The sequence below is a fragment of the Vulpes vulpes genome, chromosome 12 (assembly GCF_048418805.1).
Source record: "Vulpes vulpes isolate BD-2025 chromosome 12, VulVul3, whole genome shotgun sequence".
NCBI classification, from domain to species: Eukaryota; Metazoa; Chordata; class Mammalia; order Carnivora; family Canidae; genus Vulpes; species Vulpes vulpes.
The window spans coordinates 180,780,138-180,804,026 of record NC_132791.1 but is presented as its reverse complement, the minus strand read 5'-3'; the positions used below and the strand labels follow the sequence as shown (position 1 = coordinate 180,804,026).

The following is a 23,889-nucleotide window of genomic DNA, read 5'->3' as shown; positions in this document are numbered from 1 at the left end:
GTTCAGTTTTCAGAAAAGAGGGAGGGTCTAGGAGAAAAAAAAGAAAGGAGATGTCTCTGTTTATTATTAAAATTTAAAGTGAGATGCGTTGCCATAACTGGCTAATTTTGAATCTACTAATTTAGAGGGTCGCACAACAAGAGGCAAAATTTAGACAACGTGTGTACTGTGGTAATTGGGAAAAGATAAGGCATTTGCTGCTAATTAGGATCTAATTTTGGAAAAAGGACAATAAGCAACAGATGGCTATCGTTTCTTTTATAGTTTCTGAAACAATAGCATGTGGCTATTTAATTCAAAAACTATTCAGACAAACACAGTTATTTTTACTTGGGCAGAAAGATGATTATTCTGCGTATCGTGTTTCTGAAGCGTTGTGTATTTATTTTAGTTTAAAATAAAGGCATTTCAGAATTTGTGTCTTGCAAATGTTGGAGTATTTCCTGAAGCAACAATTGAAGTCACGGACCGTGGTCATTTTGGGAGCAGTCACCTGTGGTTGGAAACCCCACCGTTACTCAGGGCTGAACGAACAAGTGCTCTTGCATCTGAAACAAACAGTTTAATGAAAAGTCTTGACCGTGTTGATTTTTTTTCATGTTTCGTTCCTTAATGGCTCTGAATGAGTAACATGGCATGGCCTTTGAACCCATATAATATTTGGATATCTGATATGTCTTCATAAAGATATTCTGAAAGTGGGGAAAAATTACATTTGCATTTGGCCCATGGATAATGACTTGGTTAAGCTAGCTGCAGTTTTTCAGGGCTTCTTTATTGACCCAACATACGTATTTTTTTTGGTGGGGTTGGGGGAGGGGACCCAAAACACTGAGAATAATATATAAAAATAAAACAACGTATATTCAGATCAGTGGGTATGAAATCACAATCGCCTCTTTGTCTTTTAGAAACCATACATGCCAAATGCACTATGAGAAAAATAATCTAAAATGTTGGGTTTATTTTCAATATGCAAGTAGTATAAAAATATGCAAGCTCTGGTCGTAGTGTGCTGGAAACCACTCCACAAAAATGTGTAACGAAAGCTGTTACTATAAGTGCGGTTCATGTATTGGAACAGCTGTGACAGCCTGATACAGTTTAACACTTGTTCAATTATAAGAAAAAGAAATTCAGAAGGGAACTTGATTTAGATAGGAATTTTAAATAATCCTTGAAATTTCCAAAGGAAGTTCTCCTTCCAGTCTAAATCATACCTTTTCTTTAGTTTGCCCTCTTCTCTTTTCCTATGTTTAGTGGCCAGCTCCCTTACAGGGGCCTTGGAAGGAACAGCTGTGCTTGACTTGACCACCTTTTCCTAACAAACTCTGTTCATATTTTATATTTCTTAGGGTCTGGGTTACAGCGATTTGCAAATTATTTTGGGTGCCTGCTTTTATATTCACTTAGGAAATTGCAAAGAAATCACTTAGTAGCTGGCCACACTTTATACCCATTCCTTTTTTCATTTTCAAGTGATTTTACTGTGCTTTTATGTGGATATTTTTAAGTGCCTGTAAGAAGGCTGACACTGATATTGATACCAAACCTTTAGTTCTGGGAATTTGAACACATGCCCCTGTTTTCTTTTTGCTTAGCAAATGCTTGATTGATGTGGGTGCCATTTGTATGATGGTACGTATGTATTGTATGTTTTCTGTACGTGTAAATGTCTGTATAATGTATACATTATATATGTACGTATATATGTGTTTGTGTGTGTGTGTATATATAGAGACATATATAATAGACATATATAATGGGCGATAGTATTTGTGCTTCATCTAAATAATTCCTGGGGTAACGGAATACAGAAAGAACATATGTTCGATGTGTAAAATTTGTTTAGCTAAACTTTTTCTTTTCTAAGCTGAGTTATCTCTACGGTGTGTTATGTGTGTAAGGTTTAATTTGCTCATACTGCGTATTTTGAAACTGAAATATTAATAGTGTTTGCTTGGTGCTCTTAAAAATCAGCATCCTAATATCATTTTGAAATTTCCTTCCTCCAAAAACAAACAAACGCAAAGGACAAAGCCAGCATTTAAGCTAACAAAAATTGTTTACTGTTTTTAATCTGAAAGACTATTGTTTTCTTAATGTGACAAAAAAATAACACCTTCAAGCATTTTCAAAAAAAAAAAAAAAGCCCAAATCCCCAGTGATGATGACCGAGGGCCCTGCTGATAGACAACATAGGGAAGTATGCATTTGTACCAGAGGGACAGATGGCTCTCAAACTTCCACGTACAGAGATGTCTGTTTTAGTTTCATAATTTCCACCAACTTCACATTATTTAAGCTTCTAAAAGTAGACAGGAGAAACTAAATACTGAACTTTTTCAAGTGGTTTTTCAGGATCCTTACTGTCCAAGGAGCTTACAAAAGGGTCTGTGCATTAAGAGTCTGGCTGGAAGGGGGGAAAACAGTGCAAGCTATCTTTTTTCATTCTGTAGTGGTTGGTATGGGCAATTTAAAGTAGGATCCTGGAATTTCCAGACCCCGACTCTATCTTCTAAGTCATTTCTGTACCTGGAATAAAATGTTGCTGTAGAAATTATTGACATAATAGTCCCCATGAGGACTCATAGCCATCAAAGTGAAACCTCACAATAAATTCAGAGACCACCTGGAGAACCACCGTTAAAGAGCTTTTTAGAGGAGCAAAAAAAAAACTTTAAAAGCTTAATTCTTCTTAAATATAAGTTCACTGATCATGTTTCTGTACCACTTTCCTAGAGTTTAGTTCTTTACTTTTAGCTTTGTTAAATAATCCTTTAAAGCTTTTTTTGACAGCAAAAATGCTGTGTTTTGTATAGATGACATCACTAGCCCAACTCCAGCCACGTTGAAAGCCAAGGGGTTACTAAGCAATAAACCTCAGTCAGGATTTCTGCGCGTCTCGGGGCATAAAAGCCTTAAAACGTGAGGTGGGTCTTAGTGATCTGCGGGACAAACATTTCTACTATAATACCAGGAGCATTATTGATCAGTTTGGGGGGGAACATTTTTTTTAAAAGCTAATTAGTCTTTGCAGAGTTGAATAACTAATGCTGTTTTACACTTAGCACTTAGGCGGTGCTTTTCATCTTCAAAGTGCTTTGAAAACATTAACTAATTAATCATTAGCTAATTTAGCAACTGACGATAAAAGTTAAGAGTCTAAAGGAGGCTGGATTCCACCAGTGTTTTGTGCACAATAGCCCTTCTATGGAATCAAAGGGAAGGCTCTGTCTGCAAGGGAACCATGGGGGCAGGTTGCCAGGTGCGGAGGACTTTAGGGGACACTGGTCAGGTAATACCTATGGAGAACTGAAACAAAACCCTTTAGACACACACTCCTGAACATTCTTAACAGGCAGTGATCAGCGCTTTTTTTTTCTAACCCCCCCCCCCTTTTTTTAAAGCTACCACAGTAGCAGGAGTCCCAGCAAATACCCAGAGTCGATCAGAACGTGGCAATGTACAAGTGGGGCAGCCCCGGGCCGAATGAACGAGCGGTCCTCGCCACCAAGGCTTCCTGGGTCCGTTTGCAGTGTGATCCCTGAATGCTGCCCTGGAAATCTAGCCTCATTCGGGAAACTTAATGCAGAAACAGAAGAGAATTTTCGTGCATGTCGTGACAAACAGAACGCTTTCCAGGGGGCTTGTCTGCTTGCACTGTAGTCCCATCCATTATGTGAATGAGATGTGAAAATAGTTGCTTGTTTCTCTGAGATATCAGCAGACCGCACAAGCGGAGTTTCTTTAAAAATACGGAGACAGTTCATCTATAGACTTATTCTGAATGAGTGAGTATGTGTGGTCCAGCTCATTTAAAGAAAGAAGCACTTACTTCACAAAGCCACCAGTATTACAGAACGTGGCACCAGTGACTGCAGTTTTGAAGGGTGAATATACTTTGCCTTGCATTCAATTCCTTCTCAGCCCCACATACCATTTGCCTGCAACAAGGAAACGCAAGATTTCAGAGTATTAAAAAATGTCAGATGTTAAAAATCTGTTTTCTTTGCTCTTCCTTATTATTACCAAAGGGTTGGTAAACAAGGGAAGCAGAAGACAGGTGTTGTTTATATATTTTTTTTTCCAGTGTGAATGCTACAGAAACATGAGTATCTGATTGAAAACCTTCCCACTGACCAAACTTAGATGGTAAAAGCAGCAGAAACAGACGGTCCACATCTAGTAGAGTCTGTTAGTTACTGCAGAATTATTCAGTGTTCCGTCAGAAAAATTTGAATGGAGGCTGCACATATGCCCTGGGATAGTACTTAAAGGATTTTATCCCTAGTTATATGTGTTGCAGATAAATGCAGATCTACATTGTTTGGAGCATGGGCCGGGCTAGACTTTAGCCTCACTGGTCCTCCTGAATGTAGACCTGTGTCTCCCCTGCCCGCCCCCCCCCAAATCCCCTTTCTCCTGTTAACTTTAGCTTAAGCTCATCTTTTCTTACAGTGGGATGATTTTAGAAAATCCTCAAAAAGTTTCACATTAGCATGTCTCTAATTTGGAAATTTAAATGTCCCCCATTAAAATGTTCTGTTTTGGAGGCAAAAGACTTCATGTTCAAAGATGACCTATTTTTCAGTTCACTTTGTGACTCTGGATGGTGAAGTTCCTTAATGTAAATGCTGAATAAAACAAAACAACTGCCTGTTCTTGCCCCCACCCCCATGGAAGCCTCTGGTTGGCTGGATATGTCATCAAGATGACATATTTCTCCCCCTTGCTTTTGGGCCATATCCTTCTGACATCTACTGTCCCTGACCCAGCTCTTCCCTTCCTAGAACTTCCTCCCTTGAACTTGCAGGGGAGCCCTTTGGAAAGGCCCGAAGCCCTGATGAGCCCCGAGGTTAAAGAAATTATTAAGCGGAGATATCCGCCTTTCCATTCATATCTTGTATCTTAAAAAATATTATTTCACGCGACATGAATCATAGCCAGATAGAGAATCATGCGAGACCTAATTTATGTAACATTGAAGTGCGTATTCTACAACAGTTATCAATGGGCAGGACAGGATTTTGCTCCCAGGGTGACCTCTGGCAGTGTGTGGAGACCTCGTTGATGGTCGCAGCTGTGTGTGTGAGGTGTGTGAGGGTGCCACTGGGGCATCTCTTGGGTAGAGGCTGGGGATGCTGTTCACCCCCTGCAGTGCCCAGGACAGCCCCCCTGGAAACAAAGAACTACCACCCTAACATGAATAGTGTGGAGGGTGAGAATGTCTGCCCTTTACTCATGCCTCTACCCGTACTTGGAATATACTGGCAGTAGCTTTTAGGTAGGAACATGTTTTCTTTTTGATAGCGCTTATAAAATAAATTCGTATTTAGTTGAGGTGGTAGTCCCTTCTTGTTTCTTAAATATGGCTTTCTTCAACTTGAATAATTTTGCATGGGGAGTGAGAAATGGTGGCCCTGCATCCTTTCTGTTTCTCACTTTTAAAAATCACAGAGCAAGCCAGCCAGAATGAAAGGGAAATGCACACACGAGCACTGGTGGAAATGTGAGAAAGCTGGCTGGCAAAACCTGGGCAGATTTTTACTTTCTAAAAGCTACCTTAGATTCTGCATCTCATACAGCGTAAGAGGATATAAAAAGAGACTTTATGCTTATGGTGTCAGGGCTCTCCCTGTGTCTCCTCTCTTCTTTACCCCCTCCTCAGTGGAACCCTTGCCTTTTCCCATTGTGATTTCTAGGGATAAAAATAATCTGGTGCAGAGAAGATTCTAACACAAACTGCTTGTAAAAATCACAAGCCAGAGATTGCAGAAAAGAACCCTAAGGTCACTCACCGCTGGTGATTATTTTTCTGGGTGTTGTTAACTTGTTACTCAAAAGTAGTTGGAAGGAACTGAGAAAGGCTTTTAGCTGGAAATTAAGAAGCAAAATGCTGGGAGGAGATCTCAGACGAAGAACAGAATGATCTATAATAAGAACGGATGTTTCAATGACAATATATATTTTTTTCTTATCCTTTTTTTTTTTTTTTATCAGTGAAGAGTGTAGGACTGGATGTCTCACCAGTTAAATCTCTGCCTTTCAAACTAGCCTTGCTGTTTAAAGTGAAGTTGAACTTCACTTTCCCAGTAGATGGCATTGTAGTCTGTTCAGTGGAAAAGAGCTTCCCCTAACCAATAGGACTTTAATTTTTTTTTTTTCCTTGAGCTTCCTCCTTGATAATGTACCCTCCTCCCTCTTGCATTAAATACTAGCTTGAGGTTATAAATAAGAATCTTGTTTTCGCTAGTTACCTGTAACTCTCAAAAGATTTGATTTAAAAAAAGAAAGATACAGTAGATAATTTAATATCCCTATATCAAATGAAAAAAAAATATAGACTAGATCTGGGATTGTGGCATATGGAAAAAATATGCAAGCATGGAATATTTTCAGATGACGCTGTTTCAAAATGAGAGCTGCCTCTGGTCTTCCTAAGTACACTTTTTGGTATTAATCCGTTATACTTATAGCATTTCAGTGTCAATGTGAAGAGAAGCTTTGAGAAAGTTTCTCTGTGTCAAAGATTTTTCAGACACAATGTGTTTTTCTCAACTGAAACCCTGACATACTTTGAATATTCTTTATTAACTGTGTGTTTAGCATTCCTCCCACCCCATCCCTTTTTTAAAGCATCTTGTCTGGCTTTCATGTATATCACATGTAGGAAAATACATATTTGGGAGAAATTAATTGTAATTTTTTTCGTGGTATTCTGTTTACTTCTTTTAAACCATGAAGCCTAAAAAATAACAGCAGTAATGTATTGAGCTAAGGGGAAGTTGTCATTGCTTGGTGTTAGAACGAGATGCTTAGGTGTGCTTTATTATTGCTATTTTGCTTATTATGTTGGTCCCTGAAGAATAGTCAGAACATTAAACTGGGTTTTAACCATAGAGAAAAATGATATGAAGAATAGATATATTGCTTTAAAAAATTCATAAAGAGGATTTACCTATGTAAATACCTTTTTAAAGTAAAGAGATTGAATGTATTGACAATTACAATCAAAATGGATCTTCTCTTTTTTTTTTTTTCAGATGAACTTTGAAGACAAAAATATGTGTGTATCTCTGTGTATGTTTAAATAGGATCTGGATTGATCCTTCAGAGCCTTTTTTTCTGTAGGGTTACCATGTTCTGTTTTAAAAAATATTTTGCTAAAACTATTTTTTTCTCCCCAAACAAAATCCTCTTTCCACTGAATATAATCTATATTTCGCTGATAGTCATTTGGTAATAATGTTTGACTTCCATTTATCAATACTGTTTCTTTCCATTATTTTTAATCACAAGATTATAAGCTGTGTATTTAGTTATTATTTAAGCTAAATGGTGTCTTTGGCTGTTAGCTTGAAAAGATAATGTCCCAATATCAGGATTAAGTTTTCATCTGTATCAACTGGCTTAAAAATACCCAACTTGATTCCTTTTGAATTAACTGAGTCTTATTTTATTTTATTTTTTTTTTCAATATCACCTATCACCATAGTAACCACTAGCTGTCAGTTCAGCTTCTGACATTTTTCTCATTTGGTAAGATTTCAGAATTGCCATCCTCCCTGCCAACATGTCATGAACAAGAAAAAAAAATTGCATGAAAAATCTAATGGGTGTCTGGTCTGATTGTCCTCATTCGTGGCAGGAAAGACAAAAACTGATGAATTGTGAAATGTATTCAGAGGGATTCAAGGAAGCAAGTGCCTGGGACCCCCCCTCCCCCCCAAACCTCGTTTTCATTTTGTTATGCTTGATGCACCGTACATGCTTACCCTGACACTTGGGTTTGTAGAAATTTAAGATGAACAATTTTTACATTCACCCTGCTGATCTCTCTCCCTTACCTTGTTTTTTTTTTTTTTTTTTTTTTTTTGTAAAAAGTCGTCATTAAAAATAAAGTTACCAGGGCTCGTATTTAGCGTGATTTCTCACTCGGATCATAGATTTTTAGTAAGTCCAAATTGGCTTCCAGTATTTAAGATGTTGTGCCTGCAAAGGTACAGCTGTGTGTTGGAGTCACATATGGACCTTGGATGCACATGGTGGGTTTTGTGTGTGTCTGTGTGTGTGTGTGTGTGTGCGTGCACGCGTGCACGCGAGTGGTTGAGAAAGGATATTAGGCCTATTTGAAAAAAGAAACAAAGCTGATTCTGGACCTTTTCTAGGGCTTGTTTTTCATGGCAAAGAAAAGTAAGAGAGACGCTGTATGTTCTAATTCTTTCCAGCTTTCTGGTTTAACAAATGAATGGGGGAAAAATCTTGCTAATGAATTTCTACCCCAAATACCTGGCTGGGTAGTTGATGAAGGGAGCTGTTTCTATACTTATTTCCTTCCTTTTGATTGCCAAACTTGCTAGAGCAAAAAGCAAAGAAGAAAGGTAAGTGATTATGTACTTCAGCTGATGCAAACGTGCAAATTATTGGGTAAATGCTACTGATAAGACACAAACATATACCCCATATATGGATCTTATCACTGATGATCTAGGCAAGACATGTAATGTGTATGTAGTCTCAGTACAAGTAAACATACTAAATACGTTAGCACGTGTTCGTCAGTACACAGATGTTTGTACTCTTAATACGTCCTTAAGCTATGTAGGTGCATGTGGGTGTGATAAAACTTATGTGTCTTTCCAGAGGTTTTGTTTTGAGCTAGAGCAATCTTATAGGGTATTTTTGAAACTACAAATTCAGGCTCAGCAGCAGGAACTCATTCCAGAAACATAAAGCTGATTTGATAAGCAGCTGCAGAATCCAGTGCCTTTTTGCTAAGGGGTGGACAACCCCAGGATCATGCATGTGGACGTCGGGATGTTTCCATTTCACATTTCATATGCTGTGGCTTTAGCTCCTTTAAAAAAAATTCACGTGCTGGGCAGTTTGGGGGGCACGTTGTAGAATGTACTGCAGATTTTTATTCACAAGAATATTTAAACATTACATATGGTTAAGAAAGAATGGAAAAGCCCAGTGAAAAATATCTCCATTAAGGACCAAAGTCTCTTAATTTAAAAAGCAAGATCACATGTATATTTTCAATGCAATTTATATGAATATTAAAACATTTAATGTTCAGTGTAGGTGGATTGATAACATGATTTTGGCATTCATGATTAATGATGTGCTAGAAATATACATGCATAAGTGCATACATATGTATACGGCTATAATGTGTGTGTAAAGTAAGCAATTTGGTTCATCATGCTTTTGTTATTTGATTATTTTTAAATTTAAACACTTTGGAGAAACCAAACGAATAATGCTTGAATGTTTGCTGCTATTATTATGAACAAATATAACCCTTGAGAAATAACTAGAAAATTGATATTGAATCTCAGGGTATATTTCAAACACATATTTGGAAGTGGAAAAATAGAAAGTATTTTTTTTGAGTGCTGGCAAATAAATTTACCTCATAAAAGAAAAAAGCCAGAAAAATATAAATCTTTTAATAAGAAATAATAATATTTTTATAAGCTGTATTTTAAAATGAATGGTATAAACAGAATATACTTTAATGCCTTTATGCTTTATAAGATTTATAACAATAATCAGCAAAACCTTGTAACTGTGTTTGCACCTTATGTGCCTTCAAGCCATTGGACCTTGCAGTTAATTGTATAAATTCCATACACTATGGGAAATCACGATGTATCATTTATATTCAGCATGTGTCATGTGTATAAATATTAAAATATATTAGCCAAAAATGGCTGATTATTCCTCAAACATTTTGTGATAAATCTTATCTTTTTATGGGTTGGGTGGGGGAAACTAAATATTTTATGTTATTTGGAAATATTCTTTAAACAACCTAGATTTATTATTAACATTTTAAACATTTATAACTGCGTTAAGATATTCGGAGACTTAGCTCACTGAACAGTCCTATACCCGGGTAAAGTTGGTTTTGTGTGCAGCATATGCAAGTGGTTCAGACTTCACTGTCCTCTGGTGGGGCGCCTCTGTGCCTGTCCACTGGTGCCATACTTCCGTACATGAGACACCCGTTGGGGGATATGTTCAGAATGACATGGGATCACTGATAAAGACGCAGCTGGGACACCCATATTATCTATATGTGCAGGGTTGTTTCGCAACCTCTGTCCTTGTAATTCTCATCTTTAAAAAAATTCTTTTAATCGGTCCTAGACAGTCTGGCAGCATATAGGTGGACTTCTGTGTGTGAACCCTCGATTCTCTGTTCAGTGTGTATTTGGGGAGAGATTTTTAAAATGTGGGTTCAATACACTCAAACATAAACGCATAAAGTCAGATACACAAACGTCTGATGTAATAGCAAATGTGAAAAATTAGAGTGATACATATTTATTGAGACCGAGAGAGATGCCTAATGAATAAACAAACACAGGGCTGAACTGTTTTACAAATGTATTTGGCAACTGCCCGTAGCAGTGAGTGTGTACATTTTGAGGGGAGGAAATGTCAGAACAGAGTCTTGTAAATACATGCAGCTGGAAAGAATAAAATAAAAAATGATGACTAGCGTTGACAGGCAGACTTGGGGTGTATGATATACTTTGTTCATTTGATTCTTAGAACTCAGTCGGGGGTTAAATTGGAATCCAGACATCAAAGAATTCTTCCACCAGACCCAAATTTTGCCCGTATAATTTTTTTTCTTACAGTTGTCATAATTTTAGCTAATTTCACAGTGCAATAAATTTTTACCGTTTGAAGTCTTTTTTTTCCCTTCTTAAATATGCACACAGTATGTATGTAATATATCTCATGCGAACTACACACACTCTTGCTATTAGGTACACATACACATAAAAATGATCGACGTGCACACATACGTATATCACACACGTGCCTGGACACGCACGTTCACACATGGAGGGAGAAGAGGCGTAGGCAGCCGCTGTGTTCATCTGACCTTAATCTTGAGATATTAAAGAGCAAGCTAACTGCTTTCAGTAGCAATGTGTTTGTTTCTTTTTCTTTCTTTCTTTTTTTTTTTTTTACCTGTTGTTGTATTTTTTCCCCCTTCCTGTTGTGTCTGAAAATGTTGGAAGCGTGTGGTGCTGCATATTTGGAGGTTTTGCAGATTTCTGTATGATTTTATCTGAAGGTCAGGGCTGAGGAAATACATCAGGTTGGGATGTTTGCCGTTTGCCATTTAGCCTTGCTCCTCTTATCAGATCATTTTGTCGCGTGGGCCACAAATAAGGATCTCCTCTGGAGAGTAAAAATAACCATTATTTTACTCATATGCAATTTTCTTCCTTTTTAAAGAGTCATAACACCATTTCTGTATATACTTAACTTTCAGCACTCCTTAGGTTCATTGGCTTATGATTATAATCCCATTTACCATTTGCATTTCTCAAGTAAAAATGTTAAAGGTAAGTGTGTCGTTTCCCGGTAGAAAGTAAAAACAGTGACAAATCACACCCATAAGGTAATGTGTCATTTCTGAGCCGTTGGTATGACTTCACTATACCTGGTTTTACCTGAGTAAATGCCACGTATGGTAGAGAAACACATAAAAGTTGCTTAAGAGGATTTTCTGTCACTGGTCCTTTCCAAAGATCGAAGAACCTTGTTTTGTAGATGGTGAACCTGCCTGTTTTCAAGTGGGCTGTGTTGATGCAGGGCTGGGTGAGTTGGTCACCGCCACCACCAGAGTAGGTAAACAGGCTGTGGCTCTCAGTCCATAAAATTGACATTGTTAATGGAAGCCCCAGGTGGAGGGACTGTTTCATACAGTAAGTGGGGTAAGTTTATTCAAGGTAACTGTCCTATCTCCATTGCTTCATGCACTATTCAGAGCCAAGGAAAGTGAACTTCCATTTTCCTGCTATTAAAAAAGGATCTCTTCCTATTTACCTGGAGTGTGGTTAGACAGGAGACATACTGGAGAATGAAGGCCATTACGAATGGGTGTTGGTCAAGGCTTTTGGGAACCAGGTGAGGGATGCCTATTGGCTTTTAGGATTATTGGGTAAGTAATTATGGTTCTAATTCCAACAAGTCCTTCATCTACAATTAAAAATTTAGAATATGGGTCTCAAAGTTGGCTATAAAATCTCGTGTTTGGACCTGAGGAAAATCCTAGATGACCCTCATTATGGTGGACCTGCCATTTTTCATCAGCACAATTACTCTTTGAAATAATTTTGAAGAAATGGATCTCGTTGGGAATTCCTGGAGGAAACCAAGTTTCATTTCCCTAAGCATTTATCTAGCTCAGGGGGTCTGAAGCTGCTTGTTGCTTTTCAGAGTGATTATTTATTTTGTTAGGTAGCCTGGCTACGGTCTCACTATTAAACAACTACTGTCAGAGGTATCCATTAAGGACTTGATTTTTTTTTTTTTAAACAGGGACTGGTGAGAGACTACCATAAGCTTTGTTATGCTGTCCTTTGCAAAAGATAAACATTTGCTTTCTGTCTTGATGTCATCTTTTCAGGTTATTATTTGGTCACTAATTTATCTCACCATTAGCGAATTATGGTAGATTATTGCTTGGATGCATTAAAAGCACCAAGGAGCTGTGGTCCTGTGGCTATTTCGGGCAAAGTCATAAGCACACTCTTTTTTTTTTTTTTTTTATTGTCCTCCCAGGGAGCAGAATTTGAACTTAATATTCCATGAAATAAGCCATTGTAATCACGTTGGGTTAATAGAAGAAGTAAAATTGCCTCTCCTCTCACAAGACATTAGAGCAAGGCTGCGTTATTAAAGTTTTCTTGCGGACAGGCGGTTTAAAATATATCCTCAGTGGCTGACGCAAGTCCTTTCAGGGTGGATGACAGCTTTTCAGACCTTAATAGGCTGCTCATTCCTAGCCCATGAGTTTCCAGCAATTCTTCCTTTCGAGCCAGGCTATGACATGATAGCTAAAATGTGACATAACAGAGTACCAGGGGCTGTGCAAACCCTTCCTCATTAAGTGGCTTTATGTAAATTTTTGTCAGTAAGTAAACAATTAGAACTTGTAAACACTATTGATTTAGACCACTTCTCACCCATATGACCCACAGAAGTTTCTATCGGATGGCCTCCTAGGAATCCACAGCCCACAGCTGTGTACAGAACAGTAATGGGAGTCTAGCAAGGATGAGATTCTCTGTTTGATCGGCCAAGGAATTGTTGAGTTTGTGGGAGACATTTTTCAAAACTTTTTTTTTTTTTTTAAATCTTGCCATTGAGTTGCGCTTGGTCTTTATAGTGAGCTAAATTTCGGTAAATAAGAAGAAAGCCGTGAGGTATTTATGTGTGTCTCCTGTTCCCACACCTGGTTGCTGCCCAGCACCTGCTGATCATGTGCAGGTTCAGCTAGTAACTGGGAGGGCAAGTCCTGCCGACCAGGCTCCATAACAGATTCCAACACTTCCTTTGTTCTGAATCGACTCCGAACTTAATTTGAGTTGGGGACTGTCTCAGGCTGTATTTTCCTTAGTGGCTTGATGAGCAAAGAAAAAGAAAAAATAGTTAGTTTACAAATGCTTCCTAAATGCCATTTTCCAAGTCAGGTCTTGTCCAGGAAATCGAGAGATTAGTGGGCGCTCATCTGGGCATTTTTCATTTCCTTAGGAAAAAGAAAGAATTGTTTCAAGGTTCGGGTGGACTAGTTTGAATCCTGCTTTGGCTTTTTCCTCTTGCCATCCTTGTTTTGGGTTCCCTTTCCTCACAGCTTCTCTCTACTCTATAGGACTGAATGGCTGTGATCGGCTACAGGTGGTGATGCTTCGGGGTTCTAAGGGTTAGCTGGAGGCAATTCTTTGTTATTGGCATTGCCTTCAGCCTGGTAGTTGAGAGCAAATACCTAGCTTGTGTGGTGTGTCCAATGCCCAGTGGTATGGGGGATTGTCTCAAGACCCCAGCGTTAATGCAAAATGCAAGCAGCAAACCTCAGTTGTATATAAAGTGATTATCAGAGAGCTATCTTTATCCCTCAGTGTGATGTATAAATAGATATACAGCGGGAGAGAGATGGAAAAGATGAGATTCTGACCTATTTAGTATTTTGACCTGTGAGATTTTTGACATATTTAGTATTTGGAAATAGCTCAGTAGGGAGTCAATTGGTTTATTTTCCAGTGACTCAAGAAGCTTTATGGAACTGACTTTATGCCCACTTGGAGGCTGGACACAGAGAAGATGCTGGAAAATTAAATGTAATTAAGCCAACGTTTGTTGTACATCCGCTGTGCTTCAGGCATCTTCCTAGGCTCCTAAGATCATGGATGGACAAGACTTAGTCCTTGACTGAAAGAAACTTGCTGATGCATCAGATCACTCCCTCCCTCTAAACAAACAAGACACAGGCTTAGAAATGATGAGATGCCTTGGCTTCTCCTCAAGCGCCTTGCATAATGAAGAGGCTGCCTCCCCGGACCCCTGCCTCATCCGGGGTAGTGGGCTTCAGTAGGTGACTGCCAGCATCTGTAGGTGGACACACGCTAATAGCTGCCCGTTTTGTCTTATTTCCCTGTCCCAGCGTATGTGTGTATGCTTCTTTCTTTCCCATGATAACCCTTAAGTATAGTCATGCAAATACACAAATAAGTTCTGTATGTATATCCCACAAATTCTACAGCATTTCTCCTGTTATCTTCTGCACGGGCAAGCCCTTTGTAGTGGAGTGTATTTTATCTGTGGTGCATAAACAGTTGGCCCTTTGTCTGTGTAACTTTTACTTGAAGACTGTTCTCTGCAGATGCTTAGCTTTTTTTTTCGGTATTGACATAATTCATCTCAGCTGATAAGTTTTAGTCCCTTTTCCTAGTCAAATGGCATCTAAAATTTAACTAAACATTCCCTCTGTGTTTACTCTTCGAGTTGATTTGGGTGGTCGGGGCTGTTTGCTTATTCATGAGTTGTATTTAAAATGCTGTCTTTTCTAAAACACCCTGTAGGTTGCTACACTCTGAATTTGCAGCTCTGCTACCAACTGTGTTTCCAAAGTTGTACAATTTATGTGTGCCTTGACCATGATAAGGTTTTTAAAAAAGTGTTGTAAACATCACTAGCTACTGGGGAGGCTAATGTGACACGTTCTTAAAGAATACTGACCTGGATGAATTTGTCCCGGGCTTTTAGAGAGCACTGGGCATTTCATCCTAATTTAAATGTAATAGGACAACATTCACCATTTTCAAAGGGTAGAACTTCCAAGCAAGGGAAATGGTATAAAGAAGATTATGAAATCATGGGAAAGAATAAAAGTGTTCTTTAAAAAGCAGATCAATAGCTGGCTTAAAGTCCTTAGATTATAAACTGATAATGCAGAGTATTGAAATAAAAATATGGAGCTTGGGCATGTGATGGAGCAAGAGTGGAAAGCCAGCTCATTAAAAAAGGGGGGGGGGGGGAAAGGATGTAAAGAAACCCTTCAGAGTGCACTGAATAACGTTTGCACTGGGACCTCCTCTGCATTCAAATGAAAAAATAAGCTTTATTTAATATGCTTAGATTTGTTAAGAGCACATGAGGAGTTCCCTGTACTGCCAGGTAAATTTTGCGCTCCCGTGATAACATGTGGAACTATGTACAATTTCAGAGGGGTTTGAGAAAAGCTTCTGCAGATGCCAGCGAGTACCTTTGCATATGTATAAACCTTAGTGCTTTCACTGGGTGACATGGACATTACCGATTCCACTATCAGGTTGTCTGTGGTCTGTACCATTTATGATTCTTGGTTACGGATGTTGAAACCCAGGAAAATTAAGTAAAAGGGGATTTGTTAGGAGGAAAAAAGGGGGAACAGTGAGCATCCGCCAAAGTCCAGGGTACCAGGTGTAGAGTGGGCCAGGAACAAGGAGTTTCCGCAGGATGCCGAAGGTGTGGAAAAGGAAGCCTGGCATGGCGCTCCAGTGAGAGTGGTCTGGCCCGAGGGCCATTGGTGCTGGTCTGATTAAGGACTCACCATTTCTCTCTGTTTTTGCATCACTTGCTCAAGTTGGAAGGCTCTATGAGAAGGTGTCTTCTTGGTCAAGCTTAGACCACAGGTCCACCCCTGGAAAGGATCAGGCCACCACAGACTCTCAAATGAAAAAGCAAGTCCCTGGACTTACCTCCTGATCATGTGTAAACTACTGAAGGAGAGGCATTTGTTTAGGAAGTCAGGGTACACTTGGGAAGGGGAATGGGTACTGGGTACCCAGAAAATGATAGGTGTCCGCTACACTGTCTTATTAAGCAGTATTCATTAAATGGCATAATTGCAGGGTATTAAGTAACCTATGAAGTAGTTTAGAAAATGATAAGGCTTTAAGCACATAATTATTTTATGTTGTTATTTTATTTTATTGATAGAATATGCAAGCACATGAGCAGGTGGGGGGAGGGACAGAAGGAGAGAGAGAGAGAGAATCTTAAACAGACTCCATGCCCAGCCCCGAGCCCAATGTGGGGCTGGATGTCACGATCCTAAGATCATGACCTGCGTCAAAATCGAGGGTCGGATGCTCAACTGACTGAGCCACCTGGGTGCCACACCAGCACATAAAATTTTAAATGGCTAAGACTAACCAAGAAGTAAAAGACTGAAATATGTGGGAGCCACGGCCACGTATGAGGTGGTGATTGACTCCAAGGCAAAGGTCATGTCTGTGGTCTTTCTGGGAGAGAGCATTTGCTTTGCCTGTGGCTTGTAATCTGTTGGTCAAGGTAGGTACTTGAGGTGTAAGTACATGAGTGAATGAAGCAGAATTACTACACTGAGGATCCTCTGTCCCATTTGCTGGGGACAGGGACTTCAGTTCCCGCGTTTGTAAGATGGAGTTCGCAATAACCTCATAGTTTGGTTTGAGTATTGCGTAAGGTAATCCATGTGAAGCCTCTGACCCCAGGTTTGGCTCAAAGAGCAGCATCTATAAATGTTAGCAGAGTGGAGTCTGTCCCTGTGTTGCTTAAAAACCCCTGGACCCAGCCCTGTTCACCTGTAGTTGAGGTGGACACTCCAGGCTGCTGATAGGTGGCTTCCTTTCTCCAGGGTGTCTGTCTCTTAGTCTATGGGATATTCATAGACCACAGGCACTAGCCCAGCTCAAGCACTGGGCAGCAGGAGATGACAAGAATTTAATGCAAACAAAGAATGGATATCAAGGGAGGTGGGGGATGAGTGTTCTGTTTCTCCAGCTCTTGGTAGGAAAATTCAAGGGCTTGTCTTCCATGGTTTCATCAGTGAGGTCCCTTCAGGATTTAACACTGGGTGCCCATGGCAGTCAGTGCATCGCTGTTTTTCCCCTTTATTATCCTGCTTTTCTCACTTGTCCTTCCTGGGTTCAATTACTAAATAAGCTCCCTGCAGCCAAGTCCTCACATTGAAGTTCACTTGTGGAGGAAACCCAACTCAGACAGGGGCACAGTCTACCAAGAAATTATTAAAGGAAGGATCAATCCCAAGGATAAATCCATTTTTGACCCCCAAAAATGTGCTCACCTTGTTTATTTTGTGGTGTCTGGAGATAAATAAGGAAAGAATAAGCAAAGACAAAATTCATTTGAGGCCACAACTCTCAGTGATGGACTTTCATAGGAGAGGAGGAATTGATAAGTGCTTGTTATCACTTCAAGAAAATTGAGTTCTCAGATCTCATCCTCAGATAGGATGCTCAAAGTCATCTCTAGGTCAGTAGTACGTTCCTGGACCCAAGTGGATGCTTCTCTGAGTCACAGAATTTCAGATTTCCCCCAAATGAGGACCAGGACAGTGTGCCAATAGCCTGGAACTACGAGTGAGTGGGAGGAAGGAAATGGATAAGGTGTAAGTGTATACTTAGTGGACAAAACAAAGAAAATACCTAGAACATAAGACATTTGGGAGGTTGAGGGTGTGTGTGTCTGAGTCCCAGGCAACAGGATATGAAGAGTTTCCTAAATAAACAAATGGCATGCGGGCTTCAGAGGACTGCCTCATTTCCCCTCCTGAGCTCTAGCCACACCTGTCTCCCAGTTTCTCAGATGTTCCAGGCATCAGGAGACTTGTCATGAGACTTCCTCAACCTGGATTGTTCTTAGACACTCCAGACCTTTCATTTGTTTAAATTCTTATCAGAGCCAAGCTGTATGAGCTAACAGCTGCTGCATAACGTACTGTCCCAAAGCATCATTGTGTCACTGCTGGATTCACTTAGGATGGTTGGTCTCTGTTGTTGACTAGGATGGCTCCTTTGGGCCCTCAGGGCTCCTGTCTCTCATGGAGATGTTCTAGAAGCAGCAAGGTCCCTTGAGACCTAGGTTCTGAACTCACACGGTATCACTTCTGTGAGATTCTGTTGGTCAAAGACAGTCCAGATGCTAGGGGTGAGGCAGTGATCACTACTTCTTCATGAACTGTAGTGACTCCATGGCCATTTCCAATCTGTGACATGACTCAAATAGCCTTTCTTCAGAGATGCCTGGTAACTCTCTTGCCAGGCTATGTCACAACCCTCCCGTTTTATTTTCTCACGTCACTCTGTACCACTTTGTCACCCAAATGTGCTCTTCATTGTACAGTTACTTCTTTAACGTGTGCCCCACTCTAACTTCCATATTTATTGTCATATCCTTGGCATTTAGTATAGTGCCTGGCACAAAGTAGTTAGTAATTCTTCCTTGAGTGATTGAAGGACGGTTTTGGGGACAAGTATAAAATTGAGTGTGGTAAAAGAGGAACTGTTCAGGACGATGTGAATCCAAAAGGCTATTGGCATATGCATCATTTCTGTACTCATTCACTTACAGAAAGCTCCTGAGCCCCTCCTGAGTGCGGTGCACTTGGCTGGATGCTCTGCAACATGTACAGAATATAAGAAAGGTCCATGTATTATAAGGTGTAGTACAGATCTAAGATGCATGGACAAATGCCTAATTTATGATCTAGAAAGTGATTCTTTGGGAAATAATGTGTAAAATGACTTGAGAATTTAGAGGATACGAAAGAGAACTTCTAGTCACCATCACTATATGTCTTTTTTTGCCTATTTTTTTCTCAGTTTGAAAACTAACTGCTCTTGCATGTCCTCTGCTCTCTGTGAGGAATACCTCCCTTTGGACCCGAGGGGGTACTTTGTAAACCATGGAAAGCCACTTACGGTCTTAGGCAAAGACAGTGTGTTTCTTTCTGACCATTCACATTCTTCAGCCTCCATCCCTTCTGGGTCATCCTCCAACTGGGTCTACTCTCTGGGGTCACTGTTCACGATCCTTCATTTTCTGACCACAGCCTATATACTAAAACCGAACTTTGAATGTCGCATTCCCCCAGGGAGTGCTTCTACTAATTCATCTATCCCAGTTGTGCCAACCAGGGGTCTTTTAAAGTTGTATGACTTTCAGGTATTACATTTGGCTGTTAGATAAGAGATTTTGTTGTAGGTAGGTAGCTTTCATGTTTCTATTCCTCTCTCGTCTTGCTAGCGAGGATGGGATTCTGATACCCCAGGGGGTAATAGACAACATGTAAAGATCTTTACTATGTGTCAAGCACAAAACCAAGGACTTTCACACATATTTGATGAGTTCTTAGTTACAGACAACAGAATCCACTCTAGGAAGTTAAAGTCACTGGAGAATTCAAGTGATAAAGATAGCTCATAGGAGCCTTGGGGGTTCACTGGGTGAGGTGGCCGACTCTGGATTTTGGCTCTGGTCATGATCTCAGGGTGGTAAGATCAAGTTCTGCTGAGGGCTCTGTGCTAAGCAAGGAGTCTGCTTGAGATTCTCTCTCTCTCTCTCTCTCTCAAATACACAAATCTTTTTTAAAAAAAGAGATAGCTCATAAATTCAGTGAGAAGGTCTACAATACAGATGCCCAACTGAGCTACCAGAAAAGACTCCTAGAAACACACCTCAAGAACAGATTAGCCATGGGAGGTGTAACCTTTACTATGAACAGGAAGCTGGCCTCTCAGCTACAGGTTCAGAACCATGTGGTATCTAGTGACTGTGCCCACAAATTGAATGTCCAGCACCTGGCCTATTTCTCCATATGACTCAAGGGTGCTTCTAATTTAAAGAATCTGAAAAAAAAAAAAAAAAGAATCTGAATGACAGGGGAGACAGAAAGTGTAACTTTTAGATTCTTCTTTGGGAAGGTGAGATAGTACACTGTAGGGAACTATCAAAACGTGGAAAAGAGCTTCCAAAAAATTTGGGAAGTGACAGCTGCGAATGTTCTTTCGGTAAATATGAATCACATATTTTGAATATTTCACTTCTATATGATTGATTTCCTGTGAACTCTGTAAGGCAGGGATTAGTACTTCCTCTTCTAAGGTTAGAGGGAAAAGCACAGAGAACCAAATATTGTGTACAAAGTAAGAAATAGAATTGTGATTAAAACCTAGAGTGGTCTGACTCCCAAAGCCTTGGATTTCCTTGACACCATTTTTGGTTGTATTAAAGAGCATTCTTCTTCCCTGGCCTCTGGGATTGTCTCAAAAAGCGGTGATCACACTCTTGTTAAACAGAGGACTTTGATTCTAAGAACAGAAGTTCTACAGAAATATTTGTGAATCTATCAGCAGCATTATTCCATTGGAGAGTCTCTAAAAGGGAACTGAGAACGGCTACTCTCCTCCACCATATAGAACAGAACCTCTGGGAATACGCAGAGGAGAGGTGGCATGTGGCGGGAGGTGGGGAGTCCGTCCCTGACACTTGTTGTTCAGGCTTTTATGACGAAGCTGTGCTAATGTCTTTAATCACTTCCAAAGAAATGACAAGCAGAGTTCTGTACTAGAGAGGCCTGAACTTTTATCAAGTGGTAGCGTCTTTAGGAGACAGCATGGGAGAAATAGAAAACAGGCCTAAGGAAGGTGCAGAGTCTGCTTTGTTTCACTTTTTTTTTTCTCCCTAGCAAGATAGAAGTGAGATCTTTCTGTAAAGACCAAAATGGCTCCATGAGAATTGCCATATTAGACAAGAGGTCTTTTTACTTTTTATGCGATGCATGTGTATTGAAAACACATGTTGGAGGCCAAAGTAATTTTCTTTACAGACAATGAATCTTAAAACTGGTTTGAACATTTTTTTTTTTTAAACCCAAATTCAAATGTTTTAGCACTCCCTGTGACTAGTAGGACTGGAAAAATTGAAAAGAAAAAAACCATGAGGGAGAAAAGGAAGATAAGAGAAGCAAAACCAGAATGGAACTGTGTTTGAAAAGTTGCAAGTGACAAGAAATTAAGAAATATGGAGAACCCTCAAAGGGCAGTGTGGGAAATTTTGGTTGTGGTCGTCGCTCACAATTTTAGGGAGAAGTGTAGTTATCATTTCTGAATGTTAGACATTTTATAATTCTTTTTTTTTTTTTTTAAGTAGAAGAGAAAGTAAGCTCTTAGAAAAAAAATAACACTTTAGGGTGATCTTGCTCTGGGATGGTCTAATTCTCGTTCCTGTTTGCTATTGTGTTTTTTTGTCCAGCAATGATCAAGGCAGTATCTTTAAACAAAAGTGAAAAGTTGTCGTGACCTTCACTGTCAGACTCAATTTGAACCAGGCCACGGGACTTTGCGTTTTATTTTTTAAATTAGCCATTCCTGTCTCTTGGTGTTTGTCTACAGGCTGCTCTTGCTGCATGAAAAAGACATGCGGTGGGATGCTTTTACTTGCTTGCACATTTCCACAGAAACAGCAGTGGGCTACCTTTTAAATATGCTCTGAACCAAAGCAGGACTCACTGACATTGCACGAGCTTTGTATTAGGCTTTATTAATATGTTAATATGTGAAGCATTTTGTCTCCGAGTCTTAGTGATCGGGGTCAACTTCTCCCCATGTTTTCTTCTCCCTTAGCTAGAAGAGAGCATGTTTGCCTTGTGTGGCTTTTGTTGTCATGCTTTTGCTTTCTTGTTGTTGTCTTCTTCTTGAATTGTTGGGTATTTGTTAATAGCTGTTGGAATTCTAATTTCCAAATTTAAGGGCAAGACTGAACCTCGAGATGTGCTCCTCTAATTTTTCTAAACGTGAAGGAAGTTGGGTGCTGAGGAAGTAAAATGACTTGTTCAGGGTCCCACAGCCAGTTATTGACTTGTGCACTGTCTATTTGAATCTCTCCTCATGCCAGATCGCTGATGTGCCGGGAAGGATGTTGAGGAGGGATAGAGGGCTTCTGCTTTCCCTTCGTGGACATGTCAGAGGTTTGAAATAGTCAGATGGGCTTTAATTCACAAATCTTAATTAATTTTCACTCCCCACCCAGCTGTACCAGTGTGACAGTAATAAGATTTAAATCTAGCGGCGCTCTTTTGCCATTTTGCCTGGCAACATTGATCATTTTATGAAGCAGGAGCTAAGGACCATTCCAGAAACTTAGGACAACAGGGGCTTCAGTCTTTCACTGGGATCTGCAGAGGGTTGTCAGAGAGGCATTGAATGTAATTCCTCATCTCAGGCTGGAATTTGGAAATACTTCCTCCTATCTAGCCATGCAACTGCTCTTCTCTGGGGAAAGGCTAGGGATTTATACTGCTCTTATCTTCCCTTGAGTATTGTTTTGTTTTTCAATAGATAAACGGAGCTTACACAAATACAGACCAAGAAAGAACAAAGGGAGGAGCAGATGACTGTGAATGGTGAGTTCAGTTGGGAAGAGCTGGGTCATGGGTCAGAATGAGGTCTTCTTCACCATTTTTTTACTTCCTATCTGCCCCGTGTAATTTACTGGAAGTTGTGGATTATTATGGAGCAAAGAATCCCATCATCACGATATGGTCCATCTGAAAACCCTGTATTAAAAGCAAACCAAGCTGTGTTTACCTCCCACTTGCTGAAACTCCCTGGACATCTTTTGTGATAGCTTTATATTTTTGTATATTGAAAAGTTTAATGTAGGGCTTATTCCTCCCAAATCCAAATGCTAGATTAACCCACATGCCATCTATTTACAAGACCCCATGATACTGGCTTTCTTTTATAGTGAATGAGACACTGTATGGTAGTATTTCATGAGGGCATAATAATGCTGCGCCGCATCCTAAAATACAGCATGATGATGCAGTGCAAGTCACAAAAACGTTCATTTGCTTTCAAAATGGCAAATGGGGTTTCAGTGCTAAAGAACCCATCTCTGGCCATTGTTGCCAATGGAAATCACTTGTCATCAGAGCATCTAAGACTCCATCAAGATCAGCAGCCATTCTACCCAGAATGTGCATCCTTCAGTACTCAGGCCTTCCTAGGAGTTCTTTGACATGGTCTGAACCTCTTTCTATTTTGTTTATCATTCTTGGTCCTATAACACCACTGTTTACTGGATCTGTATCCACTGAGCATGATGCCCAAACTCTCAGGTATGTGGAGGAGGGATGGGAGAAAGAGGCAGGCATTGTAGGACAAGTTCCTTTGCTTGATTTAATCAGGGACATATTTTCAATTTCTTTAAGGTGTGAAAAATTAGTGTCAGGCCTCTACCACTAGACTGGGGATCCTGTTTTTTACAACCCATGGAAGGAGAATCTTTCTGGACTCTCAGTCTTATTAGAAAGTGCAGGATAAAGTACCTAAGTATCGGGCAATTCTATTTAGAGTTCTTGTGTTAGCATCTTTTACTTAGAGATGTGTGGCCTAAGCTTCATGAGACTTCATCATAGAACCCATGAAAAGAGAAAATATACTGGCACCCATGCTCCTTTTAAACACTTTTGTCAGTGGTTTAGAGTAAGACAATCTAAGAGCAAAGGGAAAACTTGAGAAAGAAGTAGATCCAGTGGGGTTATTTTATCCTAGAGAGACGACATGTCCCTTCTACCAAAGGACTCAGCATGTTCACAAACAATCACTTTTTCAACTGGTAAATATGTTTAGGGAGAAGTGCATTTAGATACCATCTTTACTCATTTATTCTTCAAACTGTAATACAGCACATTTTGGGTTTCAGTATATTGCATTTTAAAACTAATGATGCATTCATTCTAGAGCA

General features: G+C 39.8%; 1 protein-coding gene across 1 annotated transcript in view; it reads left to right on the top strand.

Annotated features, from left to right (window-relative positions):
* The window catches only part of ZFHX3 (zinc finger homeobox 3), a 956,897-nt gene that overhangs the window by 6,782 nt on the left and 926,226 nt on the right, over positions 1–23,889 (top strand). The gene's annotated exons all lie outside the window — the stretch shown is intronic.